A 16,334-nucleotide genomic window follows, 5' to 3' on the forward strand; every position below is an offset into this window, starting at 1 on the left:
TACCCCCTGCTGTGTGGTGTTACGGGTAAGCATCTTCAAGTCATCTATATGCAGACTTAGATAAAAGGGATTTTGTCTACCCGTTATGTTCAGGTAATTACTTTTTCTGCTCATAGGATAGCATCTAAAATGTACATACTATTGAATCTACTCAAGTCTCCCCCCATCAGGCTTCCTGAGTGAGATAAACCTCTACTGATCTGTGTGAGTGATAAATGCCACAGGATGACAAAACCTAACAAAATGCATTCAGATTACCTGCCCTCAATGCCCTTACATTTGCAAAAACAATTCATATACTGTATATACTGTACAATTATAATTTGAGCAATAACTGAATTATTATTAATGGAAGATATTTTACTATCCATAATGCTGTGGCATGCCTATAGTCTCTACAGTCATTAATCTAATTCACCAAATAATAGAACCGGTAGATCCAACAATATTAATTTTTAATAAGCTCTTTACCCACATAAGTGATGCAGCCAAGCTTCTAATTGCCAGAGAATAGAAAAAAACACTCTTCTGACCAGGATCAGCTTGCTTATATGGTTTGTTTCCTCAATGGAGTACTGTAATTATCCAGTCTACTGAATGATCGACTATCTGCCTATCACTAAACTTGGATACTTTGGTAGCAATATAACAAATCTCCTGTCCCTGGAGTCTCATCAAAGTTTAACAACCCTCTTATCTAACAATCAGTCTGTTTGTATGTTTTATATGTTATAATTGTTTAAGTGCAGTTTTACAAAATGCTTAACGTTTTTTTTTTTTTAATTTGCCTATATTTTAGAGTTAATAGATAAAAAAAAAATTGTAAACCCATTGTCTTTACATAAGTAAAACTAATCAGTATATTTACCAAACATTTTTGGGAACTTCGTGTCTTACCTGTAATTTCTCTGGAGAGAGCAATGAACAAGAAGATCTATTTTCTCTGAAGGCCATGATGAAAACAATGGGAGTCTCCTGTTTGGTATTAAACAAAACATAAATGACAACATTTGGCAAAGTAAAAACAAAGATTTACAATAAAAAAAATAAAAAAAATCTTAAGGAGGCCTCACACAGACAAACACTGCAGCTCAAGCAATGGGATATGTTCCCTATTTGGCCAAACCCATTGGTCAGGCTGGGCAGATCTGATTGTTCAGTGCCCCAGACGAGCATCCAGAACACATAGGACTTTGTCAGTGCAATTGTCCAAAAGTAGATCCTTTTTAGACCCATTTTAGGCTGATTTTGATACAAACTGATTTCAAGCGGAAACTAAATCTAAACTTTGAAGTATGTATATCAAATCCTTATGGAACTAACCATTCTTGTTCCCATTCTCTGGCATTTCTAGTGGCAGCTGACAATGATACTTTTAAATCTTCAGTTTAAGCCGCAATTTCACTGCTTTGTTGTTTTGTGTATAATCACTTCAATAATAATTATGGTGTGGTTTGCTAAAGTATATTTGTAATAATCCAAGAAAACTTACATTGAGTATTATAAAGAAAACAGCTGCACAAACTTTATATCTAATGCGGCCCATACACGGGGCATGACAATGGGCGATCGGAAGCCCGACATATCGGGCGGTCCCCACACATGGAGCGAGGTGGTGGCCGACCACCCGATATATCCCGGCATCTCCCTCCCTCATAGCACAAAATGTGGTCGTACATCGCATCCCCAGATCGAGTGGATTTTCCGTAAGATCTGGGGATGCGATGTACAACCCCATGGGAGAGCACTCGGGACGATATCATTCCCATACACAGTACGATATAGCAGCTATATTGTGCCAATACATTGGATCGGCTACTATATCGCACCGTGTATGGCCGGCTTAAGAGTATTGTGTGGGAGAAAATACATATTTATATCATTAGCAGACATTTTACAAAACTGGTTGTATATGGCTTTTTTTTTTTTTACAAAAGGTGAGATTCCGTTAATTGTTTTAGAGCACCAGGACATATGCTTTGTCGACGTGCCGGAACAATGTTCTTTTGTTATAAATATTTGCTACCACGTTAGGTGGAAAGTGAGTCCTAGAGCAAATGGCTGAGTGTCGGGAGGAACAAATACTCAGTATTCCATGTTTTGCCCTATCAAGCCATTTCATTACCTGCAGCTTCAGGCCTTATACAATTTACTTGGCACTCAGCCTAGGCCATTTGTTTGCAAAAATTTCAGATTTGTGAGTATGCATAAACTATTTATTATGGATTGTCTTAGGGAAGGCCATTGGAAAGGGACCAATGTGCACGCCCCCAGTGTGAAGTGAAATGTGGGCATAATGTGTGGCCACGCCCCCACCTCATGTGCATTGCGAAGGCTTGTACACTATGACCTGAACCCCTTATTCCAATCCAAATGTTAGTCTTTAGGGCCCCTTAGTCTTAAGTGCCTTGGCAACCCTCAAAGTCTTAATCCAGATATATATATATATATATATATACACTCGTATATATAGCCAGGTTCCTCTGCTTTTCTCTAGATTACAGGCTGCAATGATGCATGTCCTGAGTTAAAATCACCTGCTGAAATGAGTGACAGAGTGGAGATGCCTTGCTAGCTGGCACTGGTCTGCAGGAACAGTGGCGGTTCCGGACTTAGCTCAACCATTATACTGCTAAGACTGTAATGTACGCCAGTAAACCCAAAAGATTAACAATGGCCAAATAAATCTGGCATTACTGCCAATCATCTGCCTTACAATGTACTGTCTTGTTGCAAAAAAGAAAGAAAAAATACTTCCATTTCGTTAGTGTCTTCTGGTAGTGCAGAGGTGGGAAGTCCTATTGCACTCCAGCTGTTACTGATCATATGCTTGATGCTGGCAGGTACAGTACCTCAGCATTCTGAACTTCATCATCAGTAAGAGTCCCACTGCCACACTGTTCATCCAGTCAGAGTATATACAGTAACTTTAGCACTGTGCGTCATATTATATACTGTACATTCACCCCTGCATTAGTAATGTATAAGTATAAGGTCAAATGACACTAAAAAAGTTAATCTATCCTTTATTTTTAATTAAGAGCTTCATCCATCAGATGTTACCATCAAGAAACGTTGTATTAAATATTCACTTATAATGACATTTATAAAAATAACATTTACTATTGAATTATAAAAGCACATTGTGTACCCTGTTGGTAACAGATACACATTTTAATATGAAAAATGTATTATTACAAAAAGGCGATATTGGATTGCTCAGATACAGCTGTAATGAAAGAGTTGTTTTTTTTCTTTAGCAAAATACTCTTAAAATCAGATTTATTTTGAACAATTTTCTCAAGCAGAAAATAACACATTTACAAGTGACGTATTTCATGTATACATTCTTTTTATGTGGAATAACAAATAAAAGGCATTATTTTTGTTATTATTCTCATAAGTCACTCACCATTTATATGCTAATATCACTGGTTGCTGTTTGCGGTTTCTCTCACTCAGTAAACAGAAGATTTATTCCACTAGTTTTTAGAGATAATTAGATTGCCATCTAGTGTTCATTTTTATCCAGGCATTTACAGAAAGTCCAAACAAATCACAGCGATATACAGGAACTACATTTACTACATTATCAATTCAAACAGCACAGGTTCTAAAGTTGTAGCGTAATGACTGACTGTTTATAAGGAACATTTACAAATTTGCTGGGGATTGCTGTTCAAATGCCAGTGTACGCTCTTTGTAAAGCTGGGTATACACTTTACAATGCAGCGTACGACTTATGGTTCTTACGCGGATCTGAAGGTTAAATCATACACATCGCATAGTGCATACGCCCCAATCTGTCATTCACGACAGACGTTCACCGCATTGGCCAATCTGCTGTTCTGCACGGCAGATGGGACGATGCATTGAACGACACGGTGCTATTACAACATGCATGTAACGACACATTGCGCCGTTGTACACCGGATCGCGCAGTGTGTATGGCGTACGTGATGTATCGATTGTGTGTACCCAGCTGAAGACTGAACAAGTCTTGTGATGTCACCCTGTCACAGGCTCATTAACAACCAATCAATAGTTACATATGCTCTAGTCATGGGGGTAGATAAGGCAGATTTAGGAAAACATTCCTAGTTGTGTGGACGAACACACCAGCAGAAGAACCTGATTTTTTGTGCCTTGCCCCCATACTTATAATGGCCCCCAGTTTGCACTTACAGTTGCCCTTTGAAGCAAAGTGATAAAACCCTTTAAGCACAAAACATGACATGTAATAAAGACCGGAGAGGCTAAGTTACCAGTACTTTAAATGGAAACATTGAAATTGATTATCCTTATATTATGTGATCTTTGCTGTAACTTTTACAGTTTCCAGCACCATAGTGTTATTGCCAGTGATAATGCTGCTACGTAAGAGTCATTGCATGTGGCTATCATTTGCCTGACCCTGTGTTTCTATAACTTCAAACACCAGCAGCAATAAGTGTTTCTCTTTAGAAAACAGTCCAACTCCAGCACGCATGCGTTTCTATTGCCACCCCTCATTACCTCCCCCAATCACTGACTACCTATCACTCACTTTGCCAGTGATTCCTCTGTGTGATCATATTCACTATTCAATCGCTGCACTGCACAGTGCAGCTTACATGCATGTGCAATGGCAAAGAATCGCTCAATCCGCGTAAATTATGGCAATACGTCCATCCCTGAATCAGGCCCATAGATTGCTCCTGCCAGGGCCTGCAACAGAAATCTTGGGCCCGGTACACTCATGTTTTTTGGGGCCCACAATCCCTTATCCTACCCTGTAACACACACACACCCCTCTTCCCCAGCCCTATGTCTGTCACACACTCCTCTTCCCCACCCCTATGTCTGTCACACACCCCTCTTCCCCAGCCCTATGTCTGTCACACACCCCTCTTCCCCAGTCCCTGTGTCTATCACGCACCCCTCTTCCGCAGCCCTATGTCTGTCACACACACCCCTCTTCCCCAGCCCTTGTCTGTCACGCACCCCTCTTCCCCAGTCCCTGTGTCTATCACGCACCCCTCTTCCCCAGCCCTATGTCTGTCACACACACCCCTCTTCCCCAGCCCTTGTGTCTGTCACGCACCCCTCTTCCCCAGCCCCTGTGTCTATCACGCACCCCTCTTCCCCAGCCCCTGTGTCTATCACGCACCCCTCTTCCCCAGCCCTATGTCTGTCACACACCCCTCTTCCCCAGCCCCTGTGTCTATCACACACCCCTCTTCCCCAGTATGTGTTTGTCACACACCCGTTCCCCAGCCTGTGTCTGTCACGCACCCCTCTTCCCCAGCCCAATGTCTATCACACACCCCTCTTCCCCAGCCCGTGTCTGTCACGCACCCCTCTTCCCCAGCCCGTGTCTGTCACGCACCCCTCTTCCCCAGCCTGTGTCTGTCACGCACCCCTCTTCCCCAGCCCGTGTCTGTCACGCACCCCTCTTCCCCAGGCCCCTGTGTCTATCACACACCCCTCTTCCCCAGCCCGTGTCTGTCACGCACCCCTCTTCCCCAGGCCCCTGTGTCTATCACACACCCCTCTTCCCCAGGCCCCCCGTGTCTGTCACGCACCCCTCTTCCCCAGCCATGTGTCTGTCATGCACCCCGCTTCCCCAGTCTGTGTCTGTCACGCACCCCTCTTCCCCAGTCCCCTGTGTCTATCACACACCCCTCTTCCCCAGCCCATGTCTGTCACACACCCCTCTTCCCCAGGCCCCTGTGTCTGTCACACACCCCTCTTCCCCAGCCCTATGTCTATCACACACTTCTCTTCCCCAGGCCCATGTCTGTCACGCACCCCTCTTCCCCAGGCCCGTGTCTATCACACACCCCTCTTCCCCAGTCCTATGTCTGTCACGCACCCCTCTTCCCCAGCCCCTGTGTCTATCACACACCCCTCTTCCCCAGCCCGTGTCTGTCACGCACCCCTCTTCCCCAGCCCCTGTGTCTATCACGCACCCCTCTTCCCCAGCCCTTGTGTCTGTCACGCACCCCTCTTCCCCAGCCCTTGTGTCTGTCACGCACCCCTCATCCCCAGCCATGTGTCTGTCATGCACCCCTCTTCCACAGCCCGTTGTGTCTGTCACATGCCCCTCTTCCCCAGCCCCTGTGTTTATCACACACCCCTCTTCCCCAGTCCGTGTTTGTCACACACCCCTCTTCCCCAGCCCTTGTGTCTGTCATGCACCCCTCTTCCCCAGCCCCTGTGTCTATCACGCACCCCTCTTCCCCAGCCCTTGTGTCTATCACACACCCCTCTTCCCCAGCCCCTGTGTCTATCACGCACCCCTCTTCCCCAGCCCCTGTGTCTATCACGCACCCCTCTTCCCCAGCCCCTGTGTCTATCACCCCCCCCCCCCTCTTTCCCAGCCCTTGTGTCTATCGCACACTCCCTCTTCCCCAGCCCCTGTGTCTGCCACCTCCTTCATGTGCAGCTCCCCACCACTCACCCCGTGACTCTTTACCCCAGCCCGGCCCCTGCCAAAACTTACCTGCTGCGCTGCCTGAAATCCTCCGTCAGTCTTCTTCCGTGGCTTGCGGCTCAGACCCGGCGGGCGGCGGTGGCTCCTCTCTAATTCAACGGCGTGACGTCATAACATCATGCACGCTGCACCGGCCCCGGTCTCCCTTACACTTCTGGGACATGGGAGGATCTAGCCGTAATCATTGTTCTGGGCTCGAATGTCCTTCAGCAAGTGGCAGAAGCAAGAGGGACACGTGAACTGGGCTCCCAAAATTCCTGAGGGTCCGGAGCCCCTCAGTATTTTGGGGCCCAGTACAAGTGTCCCCTTTGCACCCCCCTGTCGCCAGGCCTGGTGGCTGCTATGATTTTACTGCTTGTGTGTAATATTAAGTTATGAAGTAAGCTTACCATAAACAATAACGCGTATGGGGGCATATTTATCACAATTCTCATCTCAGATGCGGATGGGATGTGATGTGATAATAGCGCCCAAATTTGCATTGCTATATATGAATACATTGCAAGGATGCATCAAATATCTCATACATGGACAGAGCTGGGGAGAAAGCTCTGTCCCCCCGCAATTCTCTGGGATTTTGTCGCAAAAAATACCCTGACAGTGTGACCGTTCATGAGCCGCCAGCTACCCCCCAACCCTCATGCTCGATGGTGAGTAGTGAATATGATACACCATGTCTAAAGCTCTATTATGTTGTACCCTCTTCTGTTCTTTATAGCACAACTCCATCTATTCATTTTATATAAATTCTATAAAGAAAATGTATACAGAATTTATGTAAAGCAAATACATGCTGTACTTTGTAAATGTTATTATCCTATATTATATAGAGACAATTTAATGTGCACTACTTTACAGTTTCTGGACATTGCTTTTTAGACAGCACAAATTAAATTACAATTAATTTGCTTTGCAAAAAAAACAAAGCAAAACAGAGTTACCTTAAGAAGTCACATAAGCCGGTGTGCTCTTCTCGGGCCTTCACAGACAGGATCTCATTGAATGCCTGAAAGTTAAGATATAAGAGTAGTCAGACAATATATAGTGCACTTTTAACATGAATTATGAATTATGGTGAACAAACAAAGCACTTTAGAATAGAACGTATTGCTCCTATTAGACAAAATCCTTTATGTTCTTTTTTAATTGACCAGTTTGTAACGCCATCAGCCATCTTATTAATTGGAGAGAGGACACTTCAGGCAATTTATGCAAGTAAAAGAATGCACTCAAAGGAATTCTAACACCTACGGAGTGGGAAACTGACACCTAGGGAGCGGCATACTAACGCCTAGGGAGCTGCATACTAACGCCCAGGGAGCGGCATACTAACGCCCAGGGAGCGGCATACTAAAGCCTATGGAGTGGCATACTAACGCCCAGGGAGCTGCATACTAAGGCCTAGGGAGCGGCATAATAATTACTAGGGAGTGGAGTGGCATACAAATTACTAGGGAGTGGCATTCTAACGCCTAGGGAGCGGCATACTAATGCCTAGGGAGTGGCATACTAAGGCCCAGGGAGCGGCATACTAAAGCCTAGGGAGCCGCATACTAACGTCTAGGGAGCGGCATACTAATGCCTATGGAGCGGCATACTAATGCCTAGGGAGCGGCATACTAACGCCCAGGGAACTGCATACTAACACCTATGGAGTGGCATACTAAGGCCCAGGGAGCGGCATACTAACGCCCAGGGAACTGCATAAAAACACCTATGGAGTGGCATACTAAGGCCCAGGGAGTGGCATACTAAAGCCTAGGAGCAGCATACTTATGCCTAGGGAGCGCCATTCTAACACCTAGGGAGCGGCATACTAATGCCTAGGGAGTGGCTTACTAAAGCCTAGGGAGCGGCATACTAAAGCCTAGGGAGCGGCATACTAACGCCCAGGGAACTGCATACTAACACCTATGGAGTGGCATACTAACGCCCAGGGAGTGGCATACTAAGACCCAGGGAGCGGCATACTAACGCCCAGGGAACTGCATACTAACACCTATGGAGTGGCATACTAACGCCCAGGGAGTGGCATACTAACGCCCAGGGAGCGGCATACTAAGGCCTAGGGAGCGGCATACTAAAGCCTAGGAGCAGCATACTTACGCCTAGGGAGCGGCATACTAACACCTAGGGAGCGGCATACTAACACCTAGGGAGCGGCACACTAAGGCCCAGGGAGCGGCAGACTAAAGCCTAGGGAGCGGCATACTAACACCCAGGGAGCGGCATTCTAACACCCAGGGAGCGGCATATTAATGCCTAGGGAGCTGCATACTAATGCCTAGGGAGTGGCATACTAACGCCTATGGAGCGGCATACTAACGCCTAGGGAGCGGCATACTAATGCCTAGGGAGCGGCATACTAACGCCTAGGGAGCGGCATACTAATGCCTTGGGAACAGCAAAAAGCCTAGGGAGCTGCATACTAACACCTAGGGAGCAGGACGGATGGTATAGGCAAATTAAAAATAGTAAAACAACAATAATTGTATGTCTGGTAAAATTGGTGCACACAGGCCCCTAGGTCAAAGCCCCTATACCTGCAGTAGGTCTCCCCCTATTCAATCTGCTCAACGCACCAATTTTCATGTGATATGTTGGAAAGATGGCACAAAGGCTCAGGCACAGTACCAGAGAGTTTACTATTACTTGCATCAGCGCATTCTTTCTGAATATATCACATGGAAGATGGCGCAGCACATGGTAGATGGCACAGCACACTCTTTGTAGGTACACCAGTGAGTGCACTCCCTCAATACATTGTACTTGCCCAAAAATCTTGTATAGAACGTTTATATAACACAGCACTGTACAATCAGAATATGTGTTCCCATCAGCACTAGCAGGCACAAACACCTACTACAGTATATATATTTGTGTCATAAGAGGAAACCGGAGCATCCTGGAAACAAAAAACCCACATGGAGTCCATACAGGCTCCACAAAGGCAGCACCCAAGCATCCAATGATGTGAAGCAACAAATGTACCCACTTATCTGATTTGTAGATGCTAACATTTATGTAACCTTATATAGTCTTCATCTAATGTCCGACTGGAAGTGTACATAGTAGTATCAGTTCAGGGTTCACTCTACTAATGTTGTAAGTTAACTCCCTTCTCTGTGGATGGCAGCAATCACCAGACACTATCATATATGTGCCCTCTACACTCCTTGAAACTAATTTAATTGTATTGTTTTTTTGTGGACTGAGGGCCTGATTCAGAGCCGCTTGCAAAAAGCGAGTGCTCGCTCTGAATCAGGGCGGACGCTTAGTTTTTTAGTTGCGCCCTCCTGGCCGCTTGCGTAGCTGTGGGTTACCACCCACAGCTTATGCGAGCGGCCAGGTGATGGTCGCGATGGCGCTAGCCCCAATGGACTTCCTGCTCTAATAGAGCAGGAAGTCCACCTACTGAAATCACGAGTGATGTCAGTAGGGCCGCCCACAAACGGCAGGCGTTCCTGCAGGAACGCCTCCGTTTGCTCAGCCACCCCCCTCCCCACCTACAAAACGGGGCGAGCTGTCGAACAACATCGACAGCCGCCCCGTTTGTTGCGAGCACCGGAGCGAGTGCTTTTTGCGCTTGCTCCGGGGCTCGCGCGTGCGCACTGGCCCACAATCGACCCGCATGCGAGCACAACGCTTGCGAGCGGGTCTGAATCAGGCCCTGAATTTAAGCTCACTTATGCCCCTATTCTGAGGTTAGTAGTAGGAATGCTCCAATCTCTTTTCTCACCCAAGATGCGACCAAAGCTCTTACCCACTCTCTCAGCTCCAGTCTTGACTACTGTAACCTCCTGCAATCTGGCATTTCACCGACTCATCTATCCCCACTTTAATCCAACTTAAATACAACTGCAACTATGCGCCTCCTTTGCTGCACCACTTTGCAAGTCCCTACAATGGATCCCTGTAAACACCAGAATCCAACTTCCAACATTTCATATCTCATATCAAAATGCCTCGGACCTGTGCCTCGTCTCATCTTTCACAAACAAAAAAAAAAAATTTCTAGAATCTTGCGCAACTGACTGCAGCCTGTGTAAACCAAAAAGGCTTCCTTAAATCACCTTAGTACAAAATTTGTCACAAAAAAAAATATATAGGTTACACTCTGGCGCTGCCAGATGTTAGATACAGAGAATAAGGCATATAGGGATCGCTTACTCTAAGAAAGAATCCATATAGAACCATTGGTATAGTCCAAGGAAAGGGAATTTCTTCTACTTCCTTCCTTTCTTTCTGTTCTTTATGCCCAACAAATCCAGGATATTCTCAAAAGAACAAAAGGTATATGATAGTGTAATACCGTTTATGTGATAAAAATAATTTATTGATACATATCAAACTCACATATAGAAATAAATATAAAAGCATATAGCACCATCCATTGACGCAACAATAGATCAGGCAGGGGCTGGTATATCAGGTAACCTTAAGTTGAAATTCACCAGAAAGAGGTAAGTAGGTCCCGGATACTGACTATCTCCTTCCGCGGTCCCCGATGTTTCCAGTCCACTGCACCAAATGCAATGCCGAGTAACACCTGCTTAACGCGTTTCGGACCTGTGTCCTTCTTCAGAAGCATGGTGTATAACCCTCCCTCCCTAGGTTTAAATAGCACTAACAATAAAAAGGTCCTCCTCCAATTAGCGCTCATTAGCGCTCATTTTGGCGCATTTTAGCTTTTGAAAAGCCCCTCTTCCGGTCAATCGGTAACAGTCACCGCGTCATCACAACGCGACCAACCACCTACATCCTCCAGACTGCACCACTACGTCGCGCACGCTATCCACGTCTCCCAGCGTCATAACCCGGTGTCCACTGTCCACACCTTGCCGCGTCATTACCACGCGACCGGCTCCACCTAAGCTGCGTCATCGCGCGACACTTGTAGTCCATTTCTTATCGGGGATTGTCGTATTCACAACCGGAAGTGACATAGTTGCAATGAATCTGATTTTGCGTTCCACATAACATAAACATCCGGTAAAAATATAACGTCTCATCTTTACCAACCACCTCTCTCTCCCACCTACAGGATCTTCTCCTGTGCCACTAGCCACTTATGGAATTCAAGAATCTCCCCCACAGGGGCATTTTAAAGAAGCTGGGGGCATATTTACAGCATTCCCCATGGTGCAGCACCCCATCCACCCTCATACCTGTTCCCGCTCACGCCATATTTCCGGCAATATCTTCAGAAATATGGAGCATGTGAAAAAGATAACAAAGACCCTGTCACAGTGACAGAGGGGTCTACTTACTAAACAGTGTTAGGAGAAAAGTGATAAGGTGCCAGCCAATCAGCTCCTAACTGTCATCTCACAGGCTGTGTTTGAAAATGACAGTTGGGAGCTGATTGGCTGGCACCTTATCACTTTTCACTCTGTCTCCTAACACTAAATGGACCCCAGAGTAAATAGACCCCAGAGACTTTGTTAGCACTTGTGCAAGCTCCATCTTTTTCTGAAGAAATTACCGCAGAGATGGTGCCACCCTATACAAAGTATAGGAAGGAGGTGCCACATAGGCACAGTAGTGTATCGGTCCTGGGTGCAGGATGTGGGGCACCACACACACTGCACACATTATAGAAGTACCATTGCGCATATCTTATACTCACTCTGAAACAGTGGCGTAACTAAGGGGGGGTCTAGCAGGGTGTGTGCCCTGGGCGCCATGGGACCGGCGGCGTCCAGGACGGCGGCTGTGTGTTTGTTTTAATTAGCAGCAGGACCGGTGCTAGGCTTCCATGTGCCCAGCACCAACCTGTGCTGCATGGCCGCGCCCCTTCCTTCCCCCTGAGCGCTTACCTAATAGAGTTAGCGGGAGGGTAGAGGGCGGGCTGAGGCAGGGAGCAGGGCTGCGCTCTGGGGCGACGGACCTCCTAGTCCGTGCTTAGAGCCGGGGCACGCCACTGATTAACAGTCAATGAGAGTCAGACAGACTCTCATTGACTGCTGCGCCCACTGCCGGAGCCAGGCTGGAGCTCACTCATGAGCTCCATCTTCCGGCTCCTGCAGTGGGTAATGAGAGAGACGTCACAACGTTTCTTCCATAATGTAGAGCGGGCCGGCCCAGGAGGACAGAGGAGCTGATGGCTGCAGCGGGAGCAGGAGTGGAGATTCAGGTGTTTTTTTTTTGTTATGTGTTTGTCTGCTGTGGGGGAGGCACCACTACTGGCTACTGGGGGCACTACTGGGGACTACTACTAAGGAGGAAACTACTACTGGGGGCACTGCTTCGGGGGGGACCACTACTGGGGACTACTACTGGGGGGGATACTGCTGGGGCACTGCATCATGGGGGACCACTACTGTATGGGACTACTACTGGGGGCACTATATAAGGGGCTTACTACTGGGGAGGGATCACTACAGGGGGACCACTATAGGGGGGATAACTACTGGGGCCTGGATAAGGGGGCCAACTACTGGGGGCACTGTATAAGGGGCACTACTGAGGACCTGCTTAAGGGGGATCACTCCTGGGGGCACTGTATAAGGAGCACTGCATATGAGGGATAACTACTGGGGGCACTGTATAAAGGGAACTAATGGGGGTCTGCATAAGGGGGACCACTACAGGGGGCACTGTATAAGAGGCACTGCATATGGGGGACCACTACTGGGGGGGAATACTACTGGGGGCACTGCATCATGGGGGACCACTACTGGTTGGCACTACTACTGGGGGCACTATATAAGGGGCTTACTACTGGGGGCACTGCACAGGAGGGACCACTACAGGGGGCACTGCATAGGGGGGATAACTACTGGGGCCTGCATAAGGGGGACAACTACTGGGGGCACTGTATAAGGGGCACTACTGGGGGCCTGCTTAGGGGGATCACTCCTGGGGGCACTGTATAAGGGGCACTGCATATGGGGGATAACTACTGGGGGCCTGCATATGGGGGATAACTACTGGGGGCACTGTATAAAGGGAACTAATGGGGGTCTGCATAAGGGGGACCACTACAGGGGGCACTGTATAAAGGGCACTGCATATGGGGGATCACTACTGGGGACCTGCATATGGGGGATCACTACTGGGCATACTGTATAAGGGGCACTACTGGGGGCCTGCATAAGAGGGACCACTAGTGGGGGCATTGCATACTGGGGTACTGTATTAGGGGCACTACTGGGGGCCTGCATAAGGGGGGGCACTGCATAGGGGGGGACTGTATTGGGGCACTGCATTAAGGTGCATATGGAAAGAAATGTTCCCAGTGACAAGAAAGGGGTGTGTGTCATGTTGACATGCCCCATTTTTCTGTGGACATGCCCCTTGTGACCACGCCCATTTTTCACCGCACGCGCCTACGGCGCATACACATAGATGGGGGGGCGGCTCCGTTTTTCAATTTGCCCTGGGCTCCAAATACCCTTGTTACGCCACTGCTCTGAAAACCCATCTCTTTATAAGAGTTTACATTACTCTGATTTACACTACCCCCCTAGTGTCCCAATCTCCACTCTGAGCCACAAGCGCCTTTATTTATTTCAGCTGTGACTTCTTCCTATTAGTAAGCTCTGTCATGAGCAGGGCCCTCCCCCTAACCTTTCTTTTCTTTTCTTGTATGTCCATGTTTTATGTACTCAATTTTTTTTATAACTGTGCAACACTGCAGAGCACTGTGGGGCCCTACAAATCTACAACAATAACATACCTCCCAACTGTCCAGCTTTTTGCGGGACAGTCCCGCTATTCAAGTACTGTCCTGCCGTCCCACCAGCGGGCCGCAGTGTCCCGCGGTGGGGGGAAGTTAATGGAAGGCAATCTCTTCACTGTTCAGGGAGAGCCCTAGGGGCAGTCCAGCAACTCTGTGGATGCTGGTCTCGCCCCCGAAGTGATTAAAAGGGGGTGTGCAATGAGGCCAAGCCTTTCACCGTGAGACCACGCCCCCTTTACGGTCCCGATGCTGAACTTTCCAAAGCTGGGAGGTATGGAATAATAATAACAATAATCAACAGCGTTTATCCCATGAGAAGACACTGTAAATGTTACATTCCATGCAGACGGTGGTATTGTGACTTTCCCCTAAGCCAGGGTTTCACAAACTTGGTCCTCAATACACCATTGCAGTCCCGTTTATAAGGCTATCCATGCGTGTGCACAGATGGGATAAACAAACTGAATCAAGTCACCTATGCTTAAGCATGGATATCCTTAAAACCTGGACTGTTAGGGTGCCTTGAAGACCGAGTTTGGGAACCACTGTCCTAAACGTTGCTTAATTCGCCACTCGTTATACAGCTAATATCAGCCATAGGAGTGGAGCATAACACTAAAGTGTAATGTATACTGTGGCTTCAAAAATCTAAACATTACTGTTCACATTGAATCTTATGATTGGCTGGAGTGCTGTAGATATGTACTGTAACTCCGCCCACTGCTGTGCTTCCATAAAGGATACATTCATTGTAATTTGAAGGTTCTCTTTGGTTAATTACAGGCTATTCAAAGCTTGATGGAAAAAAGGGAAGCTGTCTGCGCAATTCAGATAAACATAACGCAGAGTGTATGCACAGGGACACCTGGCATGCAGGGTATGTTGTAAGTATATCAACATTCACTGATGATGTGAACATGGTTATTATAATATCAACCTCTGAAGAATGTCGACATGGACAAAATGTCGACATAAGACATGTCAACATAGTGAAAATGTTGACATTATCATTAGGGTTAAGAGTTAGCATTAGGGTAAGGGATACCTCAGAAATGGAAAATCAACATGGTCATGTCGACATGGTCATCGTCGGTATGATATACCAGACCCGTGGTGCCCCTATGAATGCGTTAGGAAGATAAACTGACATTTACACAAATATGTATGTGCTGCGTGCGTCCTTATTGTGTAGCTACCAACTGACTGTTAGGGATTATTGTGCGCACAAATGCAAATAAAAACACAGCCAAGCACATCACAGACACTCAGGCCTACACATCTGACCTGCAGGCACTTGCAGTATTAGTTAAACAGCACGATTATATTAATGATTTGCATGTGGTATTATAATCAGCTAGGGGAAGTGATTATTATACACAAAGTAGAAGTTTTGCCATTGTGTTCCAAGATAGCTTGTACCCATTCATTTCCTGTTTTAAACATGTGGAGATATATTTAGTAAGATAGTACTATGGCTGCTGCGTTTATGAAGATGATATTAGAAAATGCATAAATAATTGTTATTGTCGGGAAATTGGCAGCAGGTACTGGTACACTCAATGTGGGACTCTCCACAATATTCATTAAGTTCCACTTTAACGGCAGGAACTGATTAATAATACATGATGCATTGTTTTAAGTATTAACACATAGCTACCTTAAATACTCTTTTCACAGTTTTCAGAAGTGAAAATAAAACTTTCAGAAATGTCCATGTTGCTAAATTCATAGACCTTGATGTGTATACTGTAGGCAAATAGAATAGAGCGTGGTAATAAAGACACCACAATCATTGTTTTTGCTTTTCCCAGTTTTTAGTTAATATAATTATTTAGAAATGAATGTATATATTGTTTATCATTTATGAACAGCAATACAATGCAATTACAGTTAAGAGCTGAAAGATTGGTAATTTATCTCTCTCCAAGGCTTAGTACATCGCCCCATAGCGAGGTCAGGCACTGATGTTGGGTGATAAGAAATGTCTTATAGCCAGTGTTTCCATTCATCCCAAATCTGTTTATAGCACAGGTTCTCAAACTCGGTCCTCAGGACCCCAAACAGTGCATGTTTTGCAGGTCAGCCCACATAATCGAAAGTGAAATAATTAGCTCCACCTGTGGATCTTTTAAAATGTGTCAGTGAGTAATGACTATACCTGTGTACATGCTCGGT

General features: G+C 46.4%; 1 pseudogene across 1 annotated transcript in view; it reads right to left on the minus strand.

The window, feature by feature from the left end:
- LOC148517348 (uncharacterized) overlaps positions 1-16,334 on the minus strand; it is a 165,208-nt pseudogene that overhangs the window by 109,534 nt on the left and 39,340 nt on the right. The window contains exons 8-9 of the transcript XR_015879298.1: positions 7,417-7,481; positions 898-975 (exon numbers count right to left, since the gene is read on the minus strand). The product of XR_015879298.1 is annotated as an uncharacterized LOC148517348 (transcript). The remainder of the gene's footprint in view (positions 1-897; positions 976-7,416; positions 7,482-16,334) is intronic.

This window comes from Taudactylus pleione, unplaced genomic scaffold (genome assembly GCF_031769625.1).
Source record: "Taudactylus pleione unplaced genomic scaffold, aTauple2 ptg000218l, whole genome shotgun sequence".
NCBI lineage: Eukaryota > Metazoa > Chordata > Amphibia > Anura > Myobatrachidae > Taudactylus > Taudactylus pleione.